Raw genomic sequence first — 24923 nt, 5'->3', positions numbered from 1 at the left:
AAGATTCCTTTTTTACTAGGTACTTATAGTATATTTCATTGGAATAAAATGACAATGTTGTCTAATTTTAAAAGTTTTATAACGATTATGCTATGTAAAGGCCTTTCTAATGTGAAGATTTAATACACTGATGTCAAACTTTTATTTATATGAATTACATTTATTGTTACATTTCTAATTTTGTAATCAACTTTTTAATAATTGTTTTTCATTTCTTGCATCTGAAGAATGAAAAATCTGGAATAATTCACAGATTTTCATATCATCCTTTGCAATTGCCATGTTAATCTCTGTATTGGTGTAATTTGGGTACATGTGCTGCTAAAGCATGTAATGTCTTCTAAATTTAGGTAGTTAATGATGCAATATTTATACAGGATTATATCCTTGGGTGCCTGTTTGTAACAAGGAAACCTTATTGTTCCTAACAATTTTACTGATCTTATTTCCCTAAAATTCTGTGTATAATGGAAAATAATTATATTGTTCAGTTGATTGCTCACGTTTGTATTTTTTTTGTCAATGACTATTTTAAATCGTTTTCATTTTAGTTTAATCATACTTTGAAGCATTTTTAGCTAGGTCCAAAGGGGATGGCTTTTTCAAGTACTTATTTATTCAACTGAGTTTGCTCTGTGTAGCTAATGGATTCAAAGAGCTACTTGTAAACTTCTGCAGCTGAAATTTTCCCAAATGAGGTCTCATTGGCACAAATGTCTACCTGACACTTTACCCTTCTTCCATGTAGGATCAGACCAACCAGAATGTCTTACCCTGATTGCGTAAATTGTCTTACTTGAACAAAATAAATGTTAGTTCCAAGGGATCATATGTATATCCCTCCCCCACAGTATAACCTCTGCTTTCACTATATTTGATGTCAGTATAACTTGTGGAGGAGATGGGGAAAACCAGTTGTTTAATGACACAGGTGGACCTGTTGCAACAATGAGAAGTACAAGTTGTCATGTCCAAAACTAGCTTTACAACATCGGTGCGGGGGGTGGTGGAAGGGGGGGAGGAGAAAGATTGGGATTGGGGGGGTATGGGGGAGGCTAGGAAGGGATGTGAAGGGTAAACAAAGGAGGAGGCTGCAATGCTTGGTAAGAAATGTACGCATTATCCTGCCCATGTAATTGTAACTCCTCTGTACAGTATGTTCACAAATAAAATAAAATTAAATTTAAAAAAAATAAAAAGTTTCTCTCAAAAAAAATAAAAATGAATATTTCAGACAGAACTTTTCAGACTGGAAGGTTTTTATCAAAATATAATTGTTTATTATCCCTACCATTTCAAAAGTAGCTAAAGCCAAGAAAGTGAAAAAATTGTTCATATGCATGATTACCTAATGTCCTGGCCTGTCTACCTACCAACCAGGCAGGAACTTAGACTACTGCCTTTCTATCACCAAATATTTTCATAGCTCCAGGAGAAATCCATATGTTTCTCCTTGTTATTAGGCCTTAAATTTGTAATGTTTCCTCTTGCCTCCAGTCTGTAAATCTACAAAAGTTAAAGGTTTAAGTCTAACTCTATCAAACACTGAGGTAGAGATAATGGAAAAATACTTTAAAACAGAGTTGCTTTTGATTCCCTAACCAAAACAGAGCAATGCAAAACATGTGCCATTTTATTATATTATATTTAGTTATATATTTTATATTTATATGTGCTGAATTTATATTTCACACAGTGAAACTTACTAGAATCAATTGATAATTTGATAAATAAATTGATATTTATTTATTCCAATAAATAGAATTGGAATATAAAAAATTAGGTTTATAATATATATTAGAATATAAAAAGTATCAATGCAATGTCTTCGGTATAAACTTGTGATGCCTTCTAAGTGTTCATGGTCTTCTGAATTCACATTTTTAAAAATCAATGTTGTTTTCCTCTAATCTCTAAGAGATTTTACTCTGATGCTCTATTTATTGTTTTAACTCACTGGTCCCAAACTGTTTTTCTACATATTTCTGATGCATTCCTACATATTATACTCCAATTGTGCTACTATGATATCTAAAAGACATTATTCTTCTATAGACCCATGGGTCCTAATATCTTATGGCTGGGTTACCTGCATCATCAGATAACAGGGGCAAGACTTCTCACCTAGGCCTACGCAACATGCCAGCAGACAGTAACTGAAAATCCATCTCAATTTCTCATTTCTTATATTTCAGGGCTTCAATTCCTCGAGAAACAAGAATTAGCAGCAAGCAACTGTGTAATGTAAGGCAACTTAAAATGAAAGATGAAGTCACAAAATCGAGAGAAATTACTGTATTTCAAACTGAATTTACAGATGACCAGCCCATATGAGTGAACAAGATCAGAAAGTGTCACAAGATTATTTTTAATACCCCTCCCCTAATGACTAATGTAATATTTCAGTCCAGCATAAGTGGGCCCAAAAAATAGTTCCTGGAAGGATAGATCTGTGATTGATCTACCATGGTCAGGAAAACGACTTAGAGGTTAAATGTAATTCAGCAAAACATTAATTGAGAAGATCGTTTGTGCTTCAAAACACTGGTACTTTAGTACAACTTGGTTCTGTGGTATAAAAATGTTGTCATTCTCAAACCAACCTACATTTAATCTCCTGAAAGTGTATTCCTTTTCAAAGAAACTTTTTGAAATCACACTTACCAAAACAACATTTGATAAGTAGATGACACTTAGTGACATTACAAGTTTTTCAAGTGTAGGGAGTAAGTTATAATAGAGTTGATTCATTTACCCAGCACTATTGTCAGACAGGTTCAACCATTCATTAAAGTCTAGAAATAGTACCACGCACCATTTGTGTTGCTCAGTACGTGCCTTCCAGAAATGTGTTAAATAGGTCAGCCTCCCATATTTCAACCCTAAACATTAGCTAATAAAGTAAATTTCATCACTTAATAAGGGGCATTTTAAAAAGTCACAAATACTTGCCTTATCATATGCTGTTTTGTTTTCCCTCTGTCTAACACAGTAAGAAATATGTCTTTAATTCTTGAATATGGGTACTCATCTGAGATGTGACAAAATCTATCTTCTATTTCTATCATATTCTTCTATAGTAGTATATGTTACTTTTCTTCTTTTTCCAAAACTTATAGGTAGTAGAAAGTTTTATTCCATGTAAAATAAAATAATCACACATCATTGTACAAAACCATTTATAAAAACTGGTAGTTAAGAATATATTCAAAGCCATTTTTAAACTTTCTTGTTGACTAATGATTAATCTTCAAATGGATGAGAATATAATCATGTCTAAGTGTTTCAAGTCTCCAGTCTTGCAAATTGTTATTGCAGATGAATGAATTATGGAAATATAAGATGACATTAGTTCAAGTATGTGCAGGACTGAAACTCCATGGAATGTATATAAACCTTTCAAATATTAACAGACAGTTTAAAAGAATGACTATCAGGAAGTTGAAACCAGAGAGCCATAATAGTAAAGACATAGAATGAATGAAAAATGGAACAAGTGGCAAGTACAGCTAGAATACTCAATGTACATATTTGAGAAAGAAGTGGTAAATCGGAAATAAATCTTGGAGAAGGGGGTGGTTGAGAATGATAGATGGTGTCACTGTGATCCAGGAGCAATGGATAATTAGTTGGACAAATTTAATTGTAAGACACCTGCTCAAACTTTGGAAATTCAGTTAAAAACACAAAAACACATAAAAATCACAACCAAACAGCAATCTGTAGGGAGTATGAATATGACCTCTCAAAAATTTTAAGCAGTTAATGGAGGTAAGTCTTAGTAAAAGCAAACAAAGATGTTCAAAGAGGGTAGTTTGGCATAGGGGAGGATTCTGAACAGATTTAAATAGATTATCTAAGGTTATAAATCACCTATATCTGCTGCAAATATTATCTTTCTTCTATGAGTTCTCTTTGTCTGAACTTGATACTCCAGTCCTGAGCCACAATTGATAGCTTGGAAAAATGTAATGGAAGAAACAAGATGAAGAACCCATTACTCCACTGTAGAGAAAACAATCCTCTATTTTTTCTCTCATCTCTCTTCACTACATTTTATTCATACTTTTAGGTCAATTCATTTTGAATTACATTTTCCTTCTTTATTCTGGCAAAGTATTTGGTCAAATAATTCACTAAAAGTTATTTGCCATTTTTTTTGATTATGCTGTTTAATTGACTAAGTGAGTCCATTAAACTTTCCTCTTGCATTTGGTTGCCATGAAACAACATCTATGTTAATGAGGACAAATCTAATGTAAAAATTGTCTCCAGAAAACCAATCCAAGAAACTGTGATTACAAATACTTTGCTAACTTTTTTTTTCCTTTACCTTGAAAGTCTCCTTGTGTCTAAATTGCCCAGAAAAATAGGTACTCCATCACTTTTTGTTTCAATCAATTCTAAACTCAAGGATATATTTTGCTAACAAGATGTTTAGAGGAAGCCAAAAAATACTCCATTTTTATCTTCTCACTTAAGACTCTCCTTAGATACCATATCAGGAACAGTGAAGTTTTTCTTTGCAAAATTATTTCAATATATTATTTTTCTCTTGTTCTTGCATTTGCTCACCAAGATGTATGGAGAAGAATAGAGGTAAATCACCCATCCCTTAGAAGACAGGTCTGTTACAAAAGGACAACGCTTCTGTGTCCTACTTCTATGTCCTCCTCTAAGCAATTTCCTGATTTCCAATTAAACACAGCTTCTTGGCTATTGAAGCCTCACCCACTGGTTCATCTTCATCGTTTCTCTTTTAAAACTCTTTTAAGGGTAGAGACCCAGCTATATACACCAATCTGAAAAAGATCCCAAACCTCAAAATCTAAAGGAGTTTTATGACTCTTCAGGAGGACGATTGGGAGACCTAGGACCCCCCATGCCAATCGTTTGATCATCACATTCCTGCCTCGGTTTGTCCCCTTTCCTACTGGCCAATATTCGTCGGTGTAACTGATCTGGATATGACCCGGTGTCAGGAATGGTAGTGGTTAGAGCCCCATTATTTTTTTTGTCTAGGAGACAACTCCTCCGCTACTTGCACTCTCAGCAATCACTGGCAACCCAATGACTCATATCCTTTTGCAGGTTTGGTACGTGTTCCCCCATTTATTGTTCTGGCTACTAATGACTCTCAGTTTTCCCAGGTTCAATTGATTCATCCGTGCACTAAAAGAGCAGTAGGATTGATCCTTGCAATCGGGTCGGCAATCACCGCTACTGTGGCTTCAGCTACCACCGCCATTATATTGCTCTCCCAAAGCGTGTCCACCGTGCAACAGATAAACCAGCTCATCCCTCAACTGTCATCCATAGAATTATAACATTTACAAGTTGCCAATCATCTTAAGGGATGCCTCATTGTGCTCCAACAACAAATAGACTTGCTCAAAGAACAGATTACGTTTCTTTGATTACAACAAGGAGGACTATGTAATGCTATGACTAATTCTGTCTGTCAGCTTTCCACTCCCGTACCCAATTTCACTGAACTTAGTAACTACATCAAAGGCCCTAAGTCCCTTAAGTACTTAAACTTCAACCAAAACCTGCTGCATGATGTTACCCACCTAAACCAGACCACCATTCAGCTTATTCCCTCTGTCTCCTTTTTAGAAGATGTGCTTAAAAAGTTACAACAATGGTTTTCGCCATCCTCTCTGGTCATCTGGGGAGGCCGTGCCCTTGTAGGGCTTACTCTCCTAGGAATTATTAAATGCTTGCACTCCCGGCAAAAATGCCTCCAATGACGGATCACCATAATGACGGTCCTTTTAAAAGAAAAGGGAAAATTTGTGGGTAGAGTCGGTCAGATCTGGTTGAGTCAGCTAGAGTAGCAGTTGAAGCACACTTCCTGCTCATAGAGACGTGACCCACAGGCACGTGTGCCTAGCTTTCCAGCCATGAGCTGTCCGTGCTCCCTACATGCCCCCGGGGGACCAATCAGTGCCTGTCACCAAGCAGCGCCCATCATCAACTCCCTGCTAAGTAATTGGCTGGGAAGGACTCAGGAGGTTGGGAAAGCTGGGGCTATAAAATCCCAACCCTTGTGCAGAAATAAACCAGACCTGCTTAAGCCTGTTCTCCCAACGTGTGTTCCTTGAGTGCGTCGTTCACACTTACATCCTGCTGGAGATCTAGCCCTACAATGTAGCAATGGGGGAGGCCTTATAGTCCTTCACCTTCATTAGACTTGAAGCTAAGAATCTGTGATTAGTTGGAAATCAGGCAATAGCTAAGAGGAGGACAGAGAAATAGGACATAGGAGCATTGTCCTTTTGTAAAAGACAGTCATCCATAGGATGGGTGATTCCACTCTATTCTTCTCCATAGATCTTGTTGAGCAAATGCAAGATGAAGAGAAAAAATAATCTATTGAAATAATTTTGCAAAGAATAACTTCACTGTTCCTGATATGGTATCTAAGGAGATTCTTAAGAGAGAAGATAAAAGTGCAGTATTCTTCGGTTTCCTCTAAGCATCTTGTTAGCAAAATATCTTTGAGGTTGTAAGTGATTGATCCAAAAATTGGCAGAGTACTTATTTTTGAGGGCACTTTAGACACAAGAAGACTTTCAAAGTAAAAGAAAAAAGAAAAATGTATAGCTAAATATTTGTGATCACAGCTTCTTGGACTGGTATTTTGGAGACAAAGTTTTGCATTAGTGATTGTCCTCATTAACATTGATGCTGGGTTTCCGTGGCAACCAAATGCAAGGGGGAAGTTTAATGGACTCGCTTGGACAAGAAAACAGCATGATAGAAAAAAATGGCTAATAATATTTAGTGAATTATTTTGACCAATTACTTTGCCAGAACAAAGAAGGAAATATTTAATTCAAATCACTTGACTTAAACTTATGAATAAAAGTAGTCAATAGAAATGAGAGAAAACATAGAAGACTGTTTCCTCTCCAATGGAGTAATGGGTTCTTGATCTTGTTTCTTCCATTCTATCTTCACAAGCTATCAAGTGTGGCTCAGGACTGGAATATCCAGTTCAGACCAAGAGAACTCGCAGAAGAAAATATTTGGAGCAGATGTAGGTGATTTATAACCTTAAACAATCTATTTAAATCTGTTAAAAATTCTCCTCTACCCCAAATTGCTCACTTCGAACAGCTTTGTATGCTTTTCCCAAGATTGTCCTTCATTAACTATTTAAAATTTTAAGAGGTCATAATCGTACTCTATAGAGATTTCTGTTTGGTTGTGATTTTTGTGTGTTTTTGTTTTTTGTTGTGTTTTTTCACTGAATTTCAAAAAGTTGTGAAAGTGTGTTACAAATATGTCCATCTAATTGTCCAATGTTCCGGGATCAGAGTCACTCCTTCTATCATTCTCAACCAACCCCGTCTACAAGATTTATTTCCGATTTACCACTTCCTTTCTCACATGTGTATATTAAGTATTCTAGCTGTACTTGCCCCTTGTTCCATTCTTCGTTCATTCTATGGCTTTATTATTATTCACTATTATTTATTTTCTCTTTTTTCATTTTTACTATTCTAAATTATTCTAACTGGAGAGTAGGGAATTGGTAGAGAGCAGAGGAAAGATTTTCCTCCATATTTAAAGGTAGAGACTGAAAATGAGGACCAGTGTTGTCTTCTTGTGCAGCTTATTCTAAGAATGAGAAAACAGGAAATAATGTCTTCTATGTAAATGGATTGGGATATGGCAGAGCAGAAAGTGAAATGATGCAACCAAAAATATAAAAGCAAAATAAATTAGGATAATTATGGAGCAATCATATTACCTATGAGAACAATGAAAGGGAGAGAAGAAGAAAGAGACAGATGTGCAATGATCTAGCTAGCCACAAAATCCATCCCTCTCATCAAATTATAGAGCAAATAAATTTATTTTTTAAAAGAGATGGAAATAGAATTTAAGATAAGATGTCTCCATTGTTTTTAATTATATTCTTATTATCTTAAATACTTGTACAAAGGAATTTTCATTCAACATATCAGTTTTTTTAAGAAAAACGGTTCTTTATATAACTTTTCCACACCCTTCCAAACCTCACCCCACTTCAATTTTTTCTAGTTTCATACTATCTGCATTGAATATTACACCTTCACTCTCTTCCTCCATATTTCTCTTTATTCCTTCCTTTGGACTTCCACTCACATATTCCAAGTGATAGTTTCCTGGTATTCATTTTGTTGAAGTAAAGTTCAATTTTATAAGAAATTACACCTTTGAAATACTCCTCTGCAAATAGCATGCTTTGGTTAATAATTTTGTGTAAACTTGTATAAATTTCTAGCTTCCAAATATGGCTCTGACTTAGTTCCATTAATATATTTTTAGATCTATCCATTTTGTTGCAAATAATGTAACAGTCTTCAAAATGGATGGGTTCAATCCAATTGTGTATATGTGCCACACTTTCTCTAATCATCACTCTGCCAAAGGGCATCTGGGCTGTTTCCGTAACTTTGCTACAGTTAATAGTGCAGCAGTGAACATGATTTTGAAAGTGATTTTACTGTTACGCTATGGAATAATTCATCACTTCCTTTGTGGGAGCAATACTCTATCCAGTTTTCCAGAATAAGAACATCCTTCCCTTCATCTTCATCACAATGTATTGCAAGTCCTCAAAAACACACTTACCCCTACACTTACCCCTACAGGTCTCAATAAGCTAAAACACCACTGTGCCCATATTCTTTCAAAACATTTTTTTCATAATTGTACATATAATTTAGTGAGAACCTTCTATGTACTTTCCTAATGTGGGAATGAGGGACATGACAGAGTAAACGTAAGAAATATGCAACCTAATTAGTTATTATCATATTTATAATCATGTTCAGCTCTAATTCATAGCCTCACATAATATTATTTTAATCTTTATTTGATTACTTCATCTAACCCGTAAATTATATCAGGTGAGTTAAAAGCAAAGGCAAAAAGTGTGGTTTGGTTTTGACACCCTTGTTTGAGGTTGCACAACATGGGCAAATAGATGGATTGGAATTAATAGCTCTTATCCATTTTGTTAACGTAGAGATGATTTTCCCAACCTGATTCTTGAATTCATATTCCATTCAACAACAAGAAACATGTGATAATTTCCTTTGTTTTGCTCCTTATTAACTTTTTTCCATTTTATTTTACAATGGATGATTTCATGAATGTACTGTAGATACAAAAATATGTTAAAATATTTCTATCCGTATTTCATTGATATATACATACACACATATATTATGCAGGTTATAATGATAATGTATAATTTCAGTAACTGTACAATTTACTAAATTATTAAAACTATCGATGGCTCATGCCTGGCATCCTGGTTACTCGGGAGGCTGAGATCTTACAATCATAGTTTGAAGCCATCCTGGGCAAGAATGTCCAGGAGCCTCTTATCACCAAACAACCAACAGAAAATCAGAATTGGAACTGTGGTTCAAATAGTAGAGTGGTAGCCTTGAGAGAAAAATCTCAGGGACATCATCCAGGTTCTTAGTTTAAGAAGTACAATCTACCCAAATAAAATCTATTTAATTTACACCTGTGTAATTAAAGTATTTCCATCACCCAAATGCACAACCATGATCATTTGCAAGGTAACTCTATTTTGTCTGAAGTACCATAAAATATTTTCACTTAAGTTAAAAGCATTGGAACATGGGTTCATTCTATCTCTCTCATGCATTTTTCTACTCAAATATTCAAATCTTACAATTATTCCAATTATTTAAAATCATAGCTTTTTACTTTAATACCCAAATATTAGAGTTTGAATTGAGTGTCTTGTGCCCCCTAAATGGATGTTCTTACCACTTTGTCATGTCCCCAGCGCTAACTTATCCTGATTATTTTTCAGATCCTTGTGTATGACCTTGGGCTCAGTCCATGTTATGTTATTCTTCCTGGAATTTAGAATAACAGGTGCATGGCATTGTGTACTGATTTTTCTGTCCAGTCTGGGCTTTAACTTCTATCCTCTCAAGAGTAGACTCCCATGTAGTCAGGATTTTCATAAGTTTGTGATAGCTGATGTTTTTTTTAAGTCTTTGCATTTCCTGCAGGTTCTTGACTACTGAATTAATTTGTTTTCTTGGGTTGTGCTGTTTCATTTGAATGTATGTGTTGAGTTGTTCCTCACGTGTCCTTTTGTTTCTTTCAATCAAGTTCTTACTTAAAGTGCTGAGAAACCAATTCTTCTTTTTCATGATAGTCAAGGTGAACATGATTTATTACAAAGCAATTTCAGTAATATTTAAACATCTTCATATCTATGGATGGCACATAAATGATAAGTTCTGCGACGGGTTTTTTTTATTTTCACAGCAGTCTTTGCCATGCACAGACAGATCATCATGAAATCTATGAAGATAAGAAAACTACAGATGCAAGCAAAGAGAAGAAAAACCTATTATTAATTGTTTGACAGAGGCTTGCGTTCTAGTGAAAGAAATACGTTGCTTGATGCAAGATTTAACAAAATTGTATTGCTAGGGGGAAGCTAAACAATCATCTAATTCTACAGAATTGAGGGAGAAGAATCAAACTCCTGAATAATTTACATATGGTTCAAATAAAAGCATGCTTCTAAAAAGAGAGTTGACTTTAGAGAAACATGATGAGTTCTAAGTTAATAGGTGCTTAGCTGATTTTGTTAGTTTGTAAACTAATACAGGGAAATAGGGTACAGCAAGGTAAAAAAAGAACTTCGCATTGAAATACTCGTGTGTGTGTGTGTGTGTGTGTGTGTGTACATGCACATGTATACACGCATGCACATGTGCAAGTGCTCATTTATTCATTCATCATCCCTAAGCTTCTGTGTCCAAGGATAGTGGTTTACCACTTGAGCCATTGTTCCACTTCTGGTTTTTTGGAGATAATCGCATGTATTTTCATGATTGGACTCACATTGAATAGTGGTCTTCATATCTCAGCCTCCAGAGTAGCTAGCTAAGCTTACTCAGCCTCCAAGTAGCTAGTTAAAATTGGGCCTGTCCTCTATACTTCACTGCTTTTTTATTCTTGTCCTGAGGTGTTCACATGCCTAAGTCATATATATGTCTAGTTGCTTTAAGAAATATTCTTATTGCTTGGCACCAGGGGCTCCCATCTGAACTCTTAACTACTGAGGAGGCTTGAGAACAGAACCCAGGCCAAAAGTTTAGTGGACTTCCTTCTCAATCTATAGTTGGGTGCATTGGATCATTTCCACCATCCTGCACTATCTACAGGTTAAGATTGGAAGGGCTGCCGAATCCAGGCCAGCCAAGTTAGGAAGCAAGACAATTTGGTGTGCAACTCTTATGCCCTTGATAATGGGAAGGCTAAAAGTCAGATCAGATGCATGTTCTTTTGAAAGGGAACCCCTATCCTAAAATTAACCACGGTTATGACACCACTCTACAAAAACAATACCCAAGTTGAACATAATTTCCCACAACCAAAATAAGCATATACTTTAACATGCAAAAACTTAGTACAATCTGCTGTTTGCTCTAATATCAGCTTCATCTAATTATCATATGATGTGACAGAATAATTTCTTCATTAAACTGATTATATATTTTAAGAAACCTAGAAAATTCTTTCTCACATATTAAATCCAACAAATGGCAAATTGCCTCATTTCTTACCTATTTGACTACCACTATAAATTCATCTTATGATTATTATTAATAGTAATATATTCAGATTTATTAATTTACTTTGTAACAGTTTTTAAACTTTTGGCTTCTCTGCTGAAGTTGAAGTATTTAAATAGTATCATCAAATTATATTACTTGGGTACTTAGGGCAGTTTTTTAAAAAGTTTTAAGCCAATGGTTTCTAGTAATTCTGTTTTTTTTTTTTTTTGGCGGGGGGGGGGTGTCGGATCATGGGACCTGAATTCTGGGCTTGGGCGCTGTTCCTCAAGGCTAGTTCAAGACTAGCACTCGACCACTTGATCCACAGCACCACTTCCAGTTTTTTTTTTTCTGTTTATGTGATGCTGAGGAATTGAACTCAGGGCCTCAAACATGCAAAGCAAGAGTTCTACCACTGAGCCAACTTCCTAGCTCTCTATGAATTCTTAATTGTTATATTACTTAGTTTATTTTTAATTTCAATTTAATTTTATTGTAAAGGTAATTTACAGAGGGGATAAAGTTACCTAAATAAAGTAATGAGTACATTTATTATGGAAGGAAAATATTTATCCCTTCCATTGATATTTTTGCACACTCAATAAAAAAACTACTGATGCTTTTCCTGTCGATATTGACCAATGGGTACTTTTCTTTCTTCATGCATTTTTTATTATAAAATTGATATACAGAGGGCTTACAGTTATTTAAGTCAACTAAAGAGTACACTTCATTTTATTTTCTAAATTTTGAACTTAATTATTTTCTTTTGTTTCTTTAGGGTAATTCTTTTTTCAGAGTTATAGGATTAGTTAATTTAGTTTTGTATAATTTTAACACATGTAAATTATTCAGAGATATATTTTTTGCTTTCAAAATAGTTAACATGTGAATATTTAAAAACTATTTTCTTAAATTTTATATGGTTGATGAATTCAAATAAATTTAATTTCTTAAAGTTCTAAACATATTTGTTCAGGTAATGAATACTGTGTTTTCAAGAAGCACATACTTTGTTAAAAAAGGCTGCATTACATGGTCACTTTTTGAAATATTTATACTTCAATTTAAAAAAACTGAGCTTGGCATAATGATTTGTGATTTCCATTTTCTAACTATGGTGGGAAATGTAAATAAGGTTTGTAATTCGGGATAGACTGGGAAACTATGAGACCTTATCATAAAATTTCCAGAGTGAAATGATTAGAGATATAGCCATGCCTAGCAAGATATGGAGCACCTGGATATCATATACTAAATCTTGAGTTAAAACACCAGTAACATCAATCTTTTATCAAAATAAAAGTATACATGCTTCAAAATATTTATTATTTAAAACTTGTTTGCAAATTTCTCATGTCTTTTATTTCTTAATTTTCAATTTACTTAATCTATAAGAATCCAAGTATCTTGTGACTTTTATTTCTACTAAACTTTTAAATAGTATGAGCAATATTATGATTTCATATATTAAAATACTTTTACTGTTTGTGATCATTTCCTCTGTTTAATATGATAATAACAGTATTCCAAATGTGTGTATGTGCTATGTGTGTGTGTGTGTTTATGTGGGTTTTGTGTGTGGGTGCTTTGTGTGTTCTTTGTAATGCTTGGGAGATCACACAATTGCTTCACATATGTTAGGCCAAAGTTTTATCACTGAACTATACTGTCTACTTATAATACAAATTGTGTTTTAAGTTATGACTTTTTAAAATTTTCATTCCTAGTATGCTTTTTCAAAATTATATATGATAAAATGTGATCCATCTTCTATCCATATTAGCAATTGTTAGTTTTATTCTTTCTCTTATTTCTTTGGAAATGAATAATATTCCTATTACAACTTTTTTACATTGTAACAGCTCTATACAATGCTTTGTTTTCTATTTTATTTTTTCCATGTTATCTGACTTTCAGTCCAAACTATCAGGTGGATTAAAAAGAAACTTGATTCAGGACACTTTATTTTTCTCCTTCCCTTCTCTGAAGTTTTTTCTGTTTTTTGAAACAATACCAATGACATACAGCTCCTATGTGATCCACCATTCTTCCCCATCTCTCTCTCTTCTGCAGTACAGCTCAAGTCGTTATCATTCAGCTTTATTATGCTATAATGTTATCTAAATCTTAACTCATTCCTAAATTAATTTTAGTTGCTTTGAGCAATCTCTATAGACATTTATCTATATATAATATCAGGGGTTTGTGTTTTCACAAGGTGCAAAATATGAGTGACTATCAAACATCCAGAAATCTCTGGAGAATATTGGTCCACCTGCTCAATAATCCCGTATGTAAATTTAAGGAATTCATAACAATCTTGTAAAATGGTGTAGCTTGAGCCTTCATACAAGCTTTGAATCTTATTACCATGTTTAGTGAAGATAACCTAGTTCTATTATAAGAACAGACGCATAGAAGAAGTTAACAGATTTTTCAAAAATAAATTCTTAGTTTTCTGTTCGACAGATTTTGGAAAGGATGCTATGAGACTTTATGAAATAAAAATAGAATCTTAAATGGTTGTATTGGCACTATTGCCTCTCTAGATTTAAAGAATGATCTTAGAATATTACCTCAATCCTTTGTTTGTGTGTATGTATGTCGGTCATGGGGTTTGAACTCTGGGCTTGGGAGTTGTCCATGTGCTCTTCAGCTCAAGGTGAGCACTCTACCTCTTGAGCAACAGCAAAACTTCCAGTTTTCTAGAGGTTTATTGGAGATAAGAGTCTCATGGACTTTCCTGCCCAGGATAGCTTTAAACCACCATCCTCAGATCTCAGCCTCCTCAGTAGCTAGGATTACAGGCGTGAGCCACCGGCACCAGGCCTACCTCAAACCGTATAAAGAATGATTATCAAACTAAATGTGAGATGTAAAAACCTGTAAAACATAAATGTAAAAATTCATGACATCGGATTAGGAAAGGTTTCTAAAAATTTGACATGGAAAACATTAGTAGCCAAAGAGAAGCAAGAACTGGATTATATCAAGTGATAACCTTTCATAATTCAAAGGACACTATAACAGAAACGAAACCATATCCAACAGATAGAGGGCATATATTTGTTAATACTACAATGTTAATGCTACAATGATTCTGAAACTTAAGTGTTTTTTGGGATGGGTCCGGATGTGGGGCCAGAAATCTGGGCCTGGGCGCTGTCCTTCAGCTCTTCAGCTCAAGGCTACTGCTCTACCACTTGAGCCACAGAGCAACTTCCGGTTTTTTTTTTTTGCTTATGTGATGCTAAGGAATCGAACCCAGGGCCTCAGGCATGCAAGGCATCACTCTACCACTAAGCCACGTTCCCAGCCCCTGAAACTTAAGTATTTTTATATCTTCTAATTCTATATAAATTTTTTTCCTGAATAGTATATTTCGTTAAATAACATATGCAAATTAATAGTCAATAGGAGGAGCATATGAAATAAGCTCTAGTGTCTAAGAAATAATAAAAACTCACTAATAAGTCCATAATATAAAAAGAGGACACAAAATATAGTAATGCATTTGTGGAGAAATTGATACTTCTGATAGTGATCGATTTGTATAATTCTACAATCATTTTAGAAAATAAGATTTCAAGTCTTCAAAAGGTGAAAGAGAATTTTATAGGATCCAGGCATAACACTTCTATGAATGTTTTAAACAGAATTAAAAAAAAATTTTGAGATAGAGAATGTAGCTAATTGACAGTGAACTTGAATATTATGTGTGAGACCCTGGAAATGATCCGCAAAATCAAATTTTGAAAACACACACTATAGAGGATGTATGCTGGGCAAATTCCTGTAACTGAATTTTATATCTATTTTTAATGTCTGTTCTAAAATTTACAGCATTTCTATTTGAAGGAATGCAAGTTTGTGAAAATCGGGCTTTGAAAACCTATGAAGGCACTATTCACTACCAAAGCACTAAAATGTACACAATAAAAGGAGATAATATATTGTAAGTGAATTGCATGTCAGGAAAAAATACTATTGTTAAAACTTCTTCACACAAAATGCAGAATAGCTAAAAAGATGTTTTGGTGTTGGCTAAAAACAAAGATGTGATTTCTGTTTATTATGAGGGTATTTTGTCCGTTTGGGTTTAAACAGAGATAACTCAATCCAAAAGTATATGTGATAACTGGAATAGAATTATGCATCAATTCTAAGTATTTTTTATTATTTTTTATTGTGAAAATACTGTACAGATGGGTTACAATTACATGGGCAAGATAATGAGTACATTTCTTATCAAGCATTGTAGCCTGCTCCTTTGTTTCCCCTTCCCATCCCTTCCCATCCTCGCCCTGTCCCCCACCCAATCCTCCCTGCTCCCCCCCAAAGTTGTAAAGTTCATTTTTCGACATAACGACTTGTACATCTCATTGTTGAAATGAGTCCACCTGTATCCCTATTGTTTTCCCATGGTTTCCCTTTTTTGCAATATCTAGTATATGTCTGAGTCAAGCAGAAAGGTCAGATAAGGTGATGTTAGGGAAATGAACCCTAAGGTAGGCATTCAAATGTTTTCTTTTCTTTCGTGCGATTTTTTCTAACACATTTATGATTATTTCTTTGTTAGTTTGTATGTCCCTCCCCCACAGTATAACCCCTGCTTTCACTGTATTTGATGTCGGTATAATTGTGGAGGGGAAGGGGTAAACCTTCTAAGTAATTGAGAAACTTTTCTGGAAGAAACTTTTAGCAAATGACAAAAGACACAAATCTATGCATCTGCATTTTATGAAAGTCATATGTTACATGCTCAATCCAATTGCTTATCTCTAGTTTTCTAGGAAAAACGTATTCTCAAGATAAGAGCCAAAAGCAGTAAAAATAACAAAATACAGAATCATCTTGATTTATTTGTGAAAGTAACAAATGAAATAAAATAATTCAACTGAAGGGACTCCAATATTAGTGTATGTGAAGATGTTCCTAAATGCCAATATCCATGAAATTTTTGGAATTTTAATTTCTACTAACATAGGAAAACTAGAACAAGAAAACAAATATAGACTTAGAGTGAACCAGCCTTGAAATCATTTTCTTAATTGTTTTGAAATTACAAAAGAATTGATACTCCTTTGCTTTGGAAATCATTTGAAAATATTTATCACTTATGATCATTCAAATACCAAGCAAGAGTAATTTTATATAATCATTATAAATATCATTTTATTACTATTGTAAAATAGAATAAAATTCAGTCCCAATATATGACATACCTATCATTATTCTTAACTTTAATCATTACCTAAATATCTTAAACAATCTAAATAATCATGTCTTTAACATGGACGTAAATGTTCTATATTTTTTACTTAACATTTTCCAGGGGCATGTATTCATGTTTCTAAGAAATGTTCACAGCAGTTAAAAGATGCTTTTGTGAAATTAATGTGCTACATTTTTTGTTGTGGGGGTTGTTTTTAGTGATTAATTGGAGATAAGAATCTAACAAGTACTTTTCTGTCTGGGCTAGTTTCGGAAACAATTCTAAGATCTCAGCACCCAGAATAGCTCTTATTATAAGGGTGAGTTACCGGCACTTGATTTCATGAAGTTTTTTTTTAAATTTTAATTATATTTTAAGATACTTGTTTCACTATAATGTATATCATTCTACACATAAATTTAGATATATGTATATATTTCTGAGGACAAATAATCTGTAAAAATATACTATTCTACACATAACATTTATATATAGAGAGAGAAGACAGATATTGAGATACAGAAAGAGAGAGAAGACAGACTCGCTCTAAAAATTTTATGCTACTATTTTTGACCTTTTACATTTCAAAGATATACAGTCTATTTTTCTAAACTTTTCCTAGAATAAAATAACTAATGTTTCATTAGAAAGTAGAGCTTATTATTTTCAAGGGAATTTTAGATATACACATGATATTATAGTAATATTTACAGTATATTACTTGAAAAGGTTCTGCCCAAACTCTTAAATATTTGATTGTAGTTAGGGGAAGAGAGGAAGTCAATTCATACTGATTAGGAAATTGCAATGCTCCAAAAAATCTATTCCATAATTTGTTATAAGCACATAGTCAAACTACCTGATATGGTTTAGGTTTTTTGTTTATTTGTTCAAAATTTCAATATGGATTCATGCACAGTGGTAACATTAAAAAATTATTAATCGAAAGACAAATAATAAAATCATAGACACATATCCAACGTTCAATAATTAGCACTTATGTTGCTAATAATAATTTTGATGGGGAGGATGATGACCACAGTGTAGCCTGATAATGACGATGTTGTGATTGAAAAGGAAAAAAAATACGTAAATATCTTTGAAGCTGGATTTCCCACATTGAATGTATAGTTATAAATAGCGTGGGATTACATACAATAAGAATAAGAGGATGAGGGCTGGGAAATTGGCTCAGTGGCAGAGTGCTGGCCTTGTCTACATGAGGCTCTGGGTTTGATTCCTCAAGCACCACATAAGCAGAAAAAGCGGGAAGTGGCACTGTGGCTCAAGTGGTAGAGTGCATTGAGCTGAAGAGCTGAGGGACAGTGCCAGGCTAAGAGTCCAGGCCTCATGACGAACCAAACCAAACCAAACCAAACAAAACAAAACAGAATAACAAAAGGAGAGTTTGAATATCAAGAATTACAATCACATAAACAGGTACAGACAGTAAAAACCCTAATGTTATTCCAGCAGTCTTTCTAATGTATATACACTCACTGTTCTTGATGGTTTTATTTTCTTATAAATAAAATCGTTTATTTCCACATTTTGATGGACTAAGATGTAGGGTTCAACTTAGTGTGATTAGTTCAAATAACATTCTCATATAGATACCATTCAATAACCAATGTTTTCAAATGATATATTAAGAGTATGTTCTTCATTACAGCTGTAAATACATGACACAATTTACATAAGATTACTTACATATCTGCAGTTACCATAAAAGGACACAAGCTGCAGAGCCAGGTGTTAAAATTTATTTTTATTTCTGCATGAAACTATTTCTGACTTTATACCAACAAACTGAATTTGACTCTTTCCTTATTTGTAAGCTAAGGTAGAAAATGTAAGGACTGTTTACTTTCTTTTTCCTTGCTCTAGAATTCAACAAATATATTCTTCAACATTTCTGGCAGATTACATCCATTAAATGTAAGACCAACATTCAATATTCTGAGTAATTAATTGTACTAGAATTTTTGTCTGAGTTCTTCACTCTGTTTGCTTACAAGGTGACTCATTGAGTGATGGAGAGGATCAATATGAAAAGACTGGGGAGAAATGCATACTTCGTAAAAAGTTGTTTTAGGACTGAGTGACTGGTGATGAGTATTTGCAATAGGCTGGTGTGTCAGGGTCATAAAAAGAAGTACATAGAAATTGCATTTATGACAGAAACTGAGAAAATCTTGATCATTCATCTTATCTAATGGATGGAGGTAGGGTAAGAGGAAATCTAAAGTTTTTCCACATCTCTGTCTCCTAACTGTGTTAGTTACATTCTTGGTGATAAGGATGGATTTAGATGGATTTATCTTGCTGATAAAGATGGATTTAGAGGAAAAAACCTCTCTGATAGTTCTAAGATTTATGTTAAACAGATGTAAAGATAGGTCTGTTTGGACATCATCAAAATATTCATAACCATGAATATGAAAAATAATAAAATCAGGGACATTATTAAAGGGAAGAGGAAAAGGAATATTCTGACGAAAGTGTGAAAAATGTGAGTACCAGAGTGGACAAGATTGGAGGAAAGTGTTAAATAAGGAAACAAAAAAGGAATAAACACAGATTTACAGAAGAAAAGGAAGGAAAGAGTTTTCAGGAAGATATTGAAGGAAACCTATTATTTGGATTTGAAAAGTAAAAGGACATAGACAAGTTCAATAAGAACAGTGTTTTGGTGAAAGTTATATTGATAAAATGTTGAGATGTGAATGTGAGGATAAAATTCTGGATCGATTAATTCAACAGATCCTCTTGATTCTAAATGTTGGGAACAAATGCTTTAATCCTGACCTTAGAAATATTATACAGAAATAACTGTCATGAACTTTTCTTATTGGTATTCTGTGAATATTTTTGAAAACTTTATTTAGCTAGGAGATTATAGATTGAACTACAGCACAAAAAAGCCTAATTTGTCGTACAGTTCCAATTAGTGACCCATCTATGCATATCAGTTTAGGATTTTATTGAAATATATTTAGATATGTTTGGATATCTTATCAGCCTACTCATTATAAATGTAGGACAAGTAACACCAAGTATTAGGTTGAACATACAGCTTTAATGATGTGTCTGAAGACTCCTGGAATTGATTCCTCTTTAGAATAGAAAATGCCTCAATAGCAATTGACACATCATAACTGCCATATACACTATTGAAATCTAAATCTTGTTAGGTATATCTCCATGCTAAAATAACACTGTCAACCAACCTGACACAAATTCTTATATGTAGGAAAATGTTCTTATAAACTTCAAGCTTTTATTGAATGGAAAAATTCAGACATTACTCTCACCCCAAGATTAAATGCCTGACAAGATAAGACCTTTTGCTTTAATGCTTTTCTTTCACTTTCTCATACACATTGTCAAGTAGTGAAGGATTCTGATTTAAAAATAAGACAATCGTGACTTTTATTAACACAACATCTAGGATCTAATGTTAATTTGGATACTTACTAATTAGCTCCAAATTTTGTGGATATTTATATTTCCCCTGGGTAAACTAATGAACTCCATGAAAATGTCCCTAAGGAGCCTTTCAATTCTAATATCACTGTCTCAAAATGCTTTAAATTCAACATCCTTTAATGTGCGCATAGGGTTATATTGTGGAACTTTTCTCCTCAGAGAGTGAGTATTACCCTATTGCTTAACATGGACAAAGTACCTTCATACATAGACTGGGCGTGTACAAACAAGAAGTGGTAGTTGAACAATGTTCTTAGCAGTTTGTACAGATGAAATGGAAATAGAGCAACTATGAACTCAAAAGGAATGTGCAAAGAAGACAAAGGCACAAAGTGTGCCAAGAAAAGCTAAATTATAATTTCAAATAATGTGCTCAGGTGTGAGGGTGTGTTCAAAGTACAGGTTCAGACAATGTAGTTGGATATCTTGGGCGGGAAAACTGCTTTAAACTGTTCTGGGATAATTGTACAAGTAGAAGCCCCTAATTCTGACTCTAATCAGGGACAACATCATCAATTTACCAAGTGCAAAGTGAGAAAAAGCGGGCTGATCACAGTTAGTGTTGAAACAATGGCAATAACATAACTTTTCTTGTAAGTGTTCATTTATTTTGGAGCATTTAAGTAGGGAAAAGCCAAGTAAATATTTTGCATGTACCTAAATTAAGTGGGACGTATTATATTGGTATCTCTTTAACTTGGAAGTTACAGATTATGTCTTTTTGTACTCTAACTTGGGATAATGATCTGCTGTCAGTTATTTTCTTCTCTTACCATTTTTTTGGTCTTCCACTGACATAATTATTATTTAAAGAGATATAATTGAGCTTGCATTTCTAAATTCTTCAAATTTATCTGAACTACTTCATATTTCTGGCAGCCTCCTCTATCTTTCTCAAGGGAAACATTTTGTCACTACCATTTTTATCCTACATGATATTGGATTTCTTCCTGGCTAATTCGTGCAAGATATACATTAGACTCATCCTATATCTCAACATTTGTACCACCATAAAATACTATCTTACATAGAAATCATGATATTAGTATATCTGGTGAGGCGGCATCTGTCATTTTTGAATGGCCTTAAGTGATACTTACATGCAATCATGTTTTAAAACAATATGCCACTCAGTAGATGAATGAATTGACAAAATGTGGTTTATATATGTACGGAGTACTTCTATGCTTCCTATTCATAAGGAAATGGAAAAACTTGGAAAAATCCTACTTAAAAAATAAGCAAGACACAAAGAAACAGATTTCATGGTTTCCCTCATTTGTAATAACTAGGAAATATCTGATAGTCTTAGCAGATGAGCAGAATGAATCAATAGCTATGTATAAATTACCATATAAAATGATGCTGAGCAAAATAAACTCCTAGATATGGAAAGAGAGGTTTTTCTTTGTGGTTGTTGTTTTTAATGTACTATGTGATTTCTTTTTTCTTTTATGTTTTCCCCTATGGTTTGTCCATTGTTGTATTTGGATTCAGCCTGTGTATTGTATATACATTTATCTTCATTTGGCAAGGGAAGCAGAACAATAAAATGGCGAGACAAAGGACAAAAGGCAAACCAATGCAATAGCAATAGTCACAGGACAACATGTTGGAAATTAACATTACAATTTGTGAGTGGTATTGGGGTGAAGGAAAAGTGTGAGAAAAATGAGGGAGGGGGTAAAAATTTTGACATGTTATGTATTCAATACATTACAATTACTGCAACCCCTTCTATATATAACCTTTACAATAAAATTAAGTTAAAAAATGAGCTACATAAAATATAATTTTACTGTATTGGTATAGTAAATATTATTCTATGTGTATTACCTTTAAAAAATGAACATTTTGGTTGTTAATTTGAATTACCTCTTTCTTTATCAGACATCAACTGGAATGTTATCAAACTATACAATATTTTCAGAATATACTTGACATTATTTGCAAATAAACACTAGTTTTAGTGTTGTCTCATACTAAAACAGAAAACCGTTCAATTCTATGGAAACTCCTAACTTTGAAAACTTACTAATTGTTAAGAGGAGAGAATATATCTGTTCCTCAACATTCCTATGACTACTAACTACTCATTTTCAAATTCTGAACATGCCAAACTAGAGACATTCAAAAGAGTACCTGATTGTATTTTATTTAATTCTGCAATAGATGCAGTTTTCAATGAGGCATTACTTATTTAAAAGTCAACAGAAAAAATAGACACGTTCTTGTAGAGGATAAAACTATGAAGTAACTATAATAATTAATTTCTTTTTTTTTTGGTAAGTTGTGGGGCTTGAAATCTGGGCTTGGGCACTGTCCCTGCACTCTGCAGCTCAAGGTGAACGCTCTACCACTTGAGCCACAGTGCCACTTCCAATAAAAATTCCATAAGAGTAAACTTTTGTTCATCAGATTAACTATTATTTCTATGACAGTCAATCCCAAGTTTTTATGCCGTAAAGTCATCCTAGCCCAACAGTTTCCAACTTGTAAGGTGCACGTAAAAATTCCCTAAATTCACATCATGACTAGTTTATCAATATTGTGAAAAAATACTACACTTATGCTAATGTGATGCCCTTCCTATTGTGGAAAGAATTATACACTTAACTTTGCTACATCATTTTCCCAACAGTGGTATTCTTGAGATCAGAACACTTGCAAATAGAATTTATTTTTATTTTTATTTTATATTTATTATATATATATATATATATATATATATATATATATATATATATATATATATATATATATAAAATCTATCATAGATATTCAGGAGATCTGTATATCTTAATATTAAGATTTGAAGATTATGGTTGAAAGCCCACTCAGGCAGGAAAGTTCCTTGGATTCTTATCTCCAATAAACTCATACGGAAAAGCCAGACCAAAGTGGCATTGAGGTTCAAGTGGTAGAGCAGTAGCCTTGAGCAAAAACAGGATCAGGGACAGTGCCCAAGCCCAGGGGTTAAGCTCTAGGACAAACCGAACAACAAAAACAAAATTTAAAAACCCCTCAAACCTAGCATTTTTCTCATTGTATACAGAGGTACATAATTAAGAAATTACTTCCTGTGTTATGTAAAGGTAGAAAAAAATGTTGTCACACAATTACTCTCTTCATACCATGTTACACCAAAGTCTCAAAAGATTGCTCTTTTCCTATATTTATAAATTAATATCATCAATTTGTTGACAATTTGTCTAGATTATTCACATTATCATTTTACACATGAACTGTTGGAATTATCTACTAACTAAGTTCTTATTATACCTCACTTGAAAGACTACTCTAGTCAATTAGAATGCTAGAATCATTTGTGAATTTGTAAATTAAATCTTTTATTTGAAAAGAATTTTGCAGTATCCTATAGAATATTAAATTACAAACAAAAATTATCTATTTTAAATCTAATTTTAATTTAGGCAAGTCTACAAAGTCCTATATTAAATGAACTTTCCTATTTCTCCAGGCTTAAACTTTTGTAATTCTTCATCATTTCTTTGGAATCTAACAGATTGATGTTTACTTTTTCAAATTTTTGGTTGGGAATCATGAGCTCTTTTGTATCTAGAAATGTTATGTAATTAAGACAACATTTAAAACACAACTGAGGATTATATATGAGTTGCATTTCTATAGGAAACTTGAATTCTCAAAACATAATGACAAAATTAGCCCAAATTTCCAACTGTGTCTTCCTTTGTTGTTTATTTTTTATTCCTTTCTTGGTTGGTTTTATTGAGGCAAAATTATATTCTGCTACTTAGCCAAAGTTTCATATCAGCTCAAGTAACGTGGGAGTGGAGTCCAGGGAGTCCATTAAATACAAGATCATGTCATCTTCATGATTTTTTTCTTCTGTTTTTTTCTTTTTTAAAATTTATTATTTTTTCTTGTGAAAATACCGTACAGAGGGGTTAAAATTACCTGTGCAAGACAATGAGTACATTTCTTGTCAAGCATTGTAGGCTCCTACTTTGTTTCTCCTATCCATCCCTTCCCATCCTCCCTCTGTGCCTCCACCCAATCCTCCTCCCCCCACCAAAGTTGCAAAGTTCGATTTCGACATAATGATTTGTACATCTTATTGTTGCAATGAGTACACCTGTATCCCTATTTAAACGATTTGTTTTTGCCCTTCCCCTCCAGAAATTATACCGACATCAATACAGTTAAAGCAGGGGTTATACCATGGGGGAGGGACATACAAAGCAACAAAGAAATAATCTTATAAATGTATTAGAAACAAGCCCATGAAAGAAAAATAAACATTTGAAAACATATCTTAGGGTTCATTTCCCTAACATCAACTTCTCTGACCTATTCTGCTTGACTCAGACATATTCTAGTTAGTGCAAATAAAGGAGACCAGGGGAGCTATGTCTCTTTGAGTCTGGCTTATTTCACTTACTATATTTTTTCCAAGTCTTTCCATTTCCGAACAAATGGGGCAATGTCATTCTTTCTGATGGAGGAATAGAATTCCATTATGTATATATACCACATTTTCTTGATCTATTCATCTACTGAGGGGCATCTGGGTTGGTTCCATATCTTAGCTATGGTAAATAATGATGCAATAAACA

At 33.5% G+C, this 24923-nt stretch overlaps 1 pseudogene; it reads right to left on the bottom strand.

The window, feature by feature from the left end:
• Positions 1–231: 231 nt before the first annotated feature.
• LOC138811501 (U6 spliceosomal RNA) lies at positions 232–330 on the bottom strand (annotated as a pseudogene).
• Positions 331–24923: the final 24593 nt, after the last annotated feature.

This window comes from Dipodomys merriami, unplaced genomic scaffold (genome assembly GCF_024711535.1).
Source record: "Dipodomys merriami isolate MVZ:Mamm:240054 unplaced genomic scaffold, mDipMer1.0.p SCAF_531, whole genome shotgun sequence".
Taxonomy (NCBI): Eukaryota; Metazoa; Chordata; class Mammalia; order Rodentia; family Heteromyidae; genus Dipodomys; species Dipodomys merriami.
The sequence above is the reverse complement of the archived record's forward strand: the minus strand, read 5'-3'. Positions and strand labels throughout refer to the sequence as shown.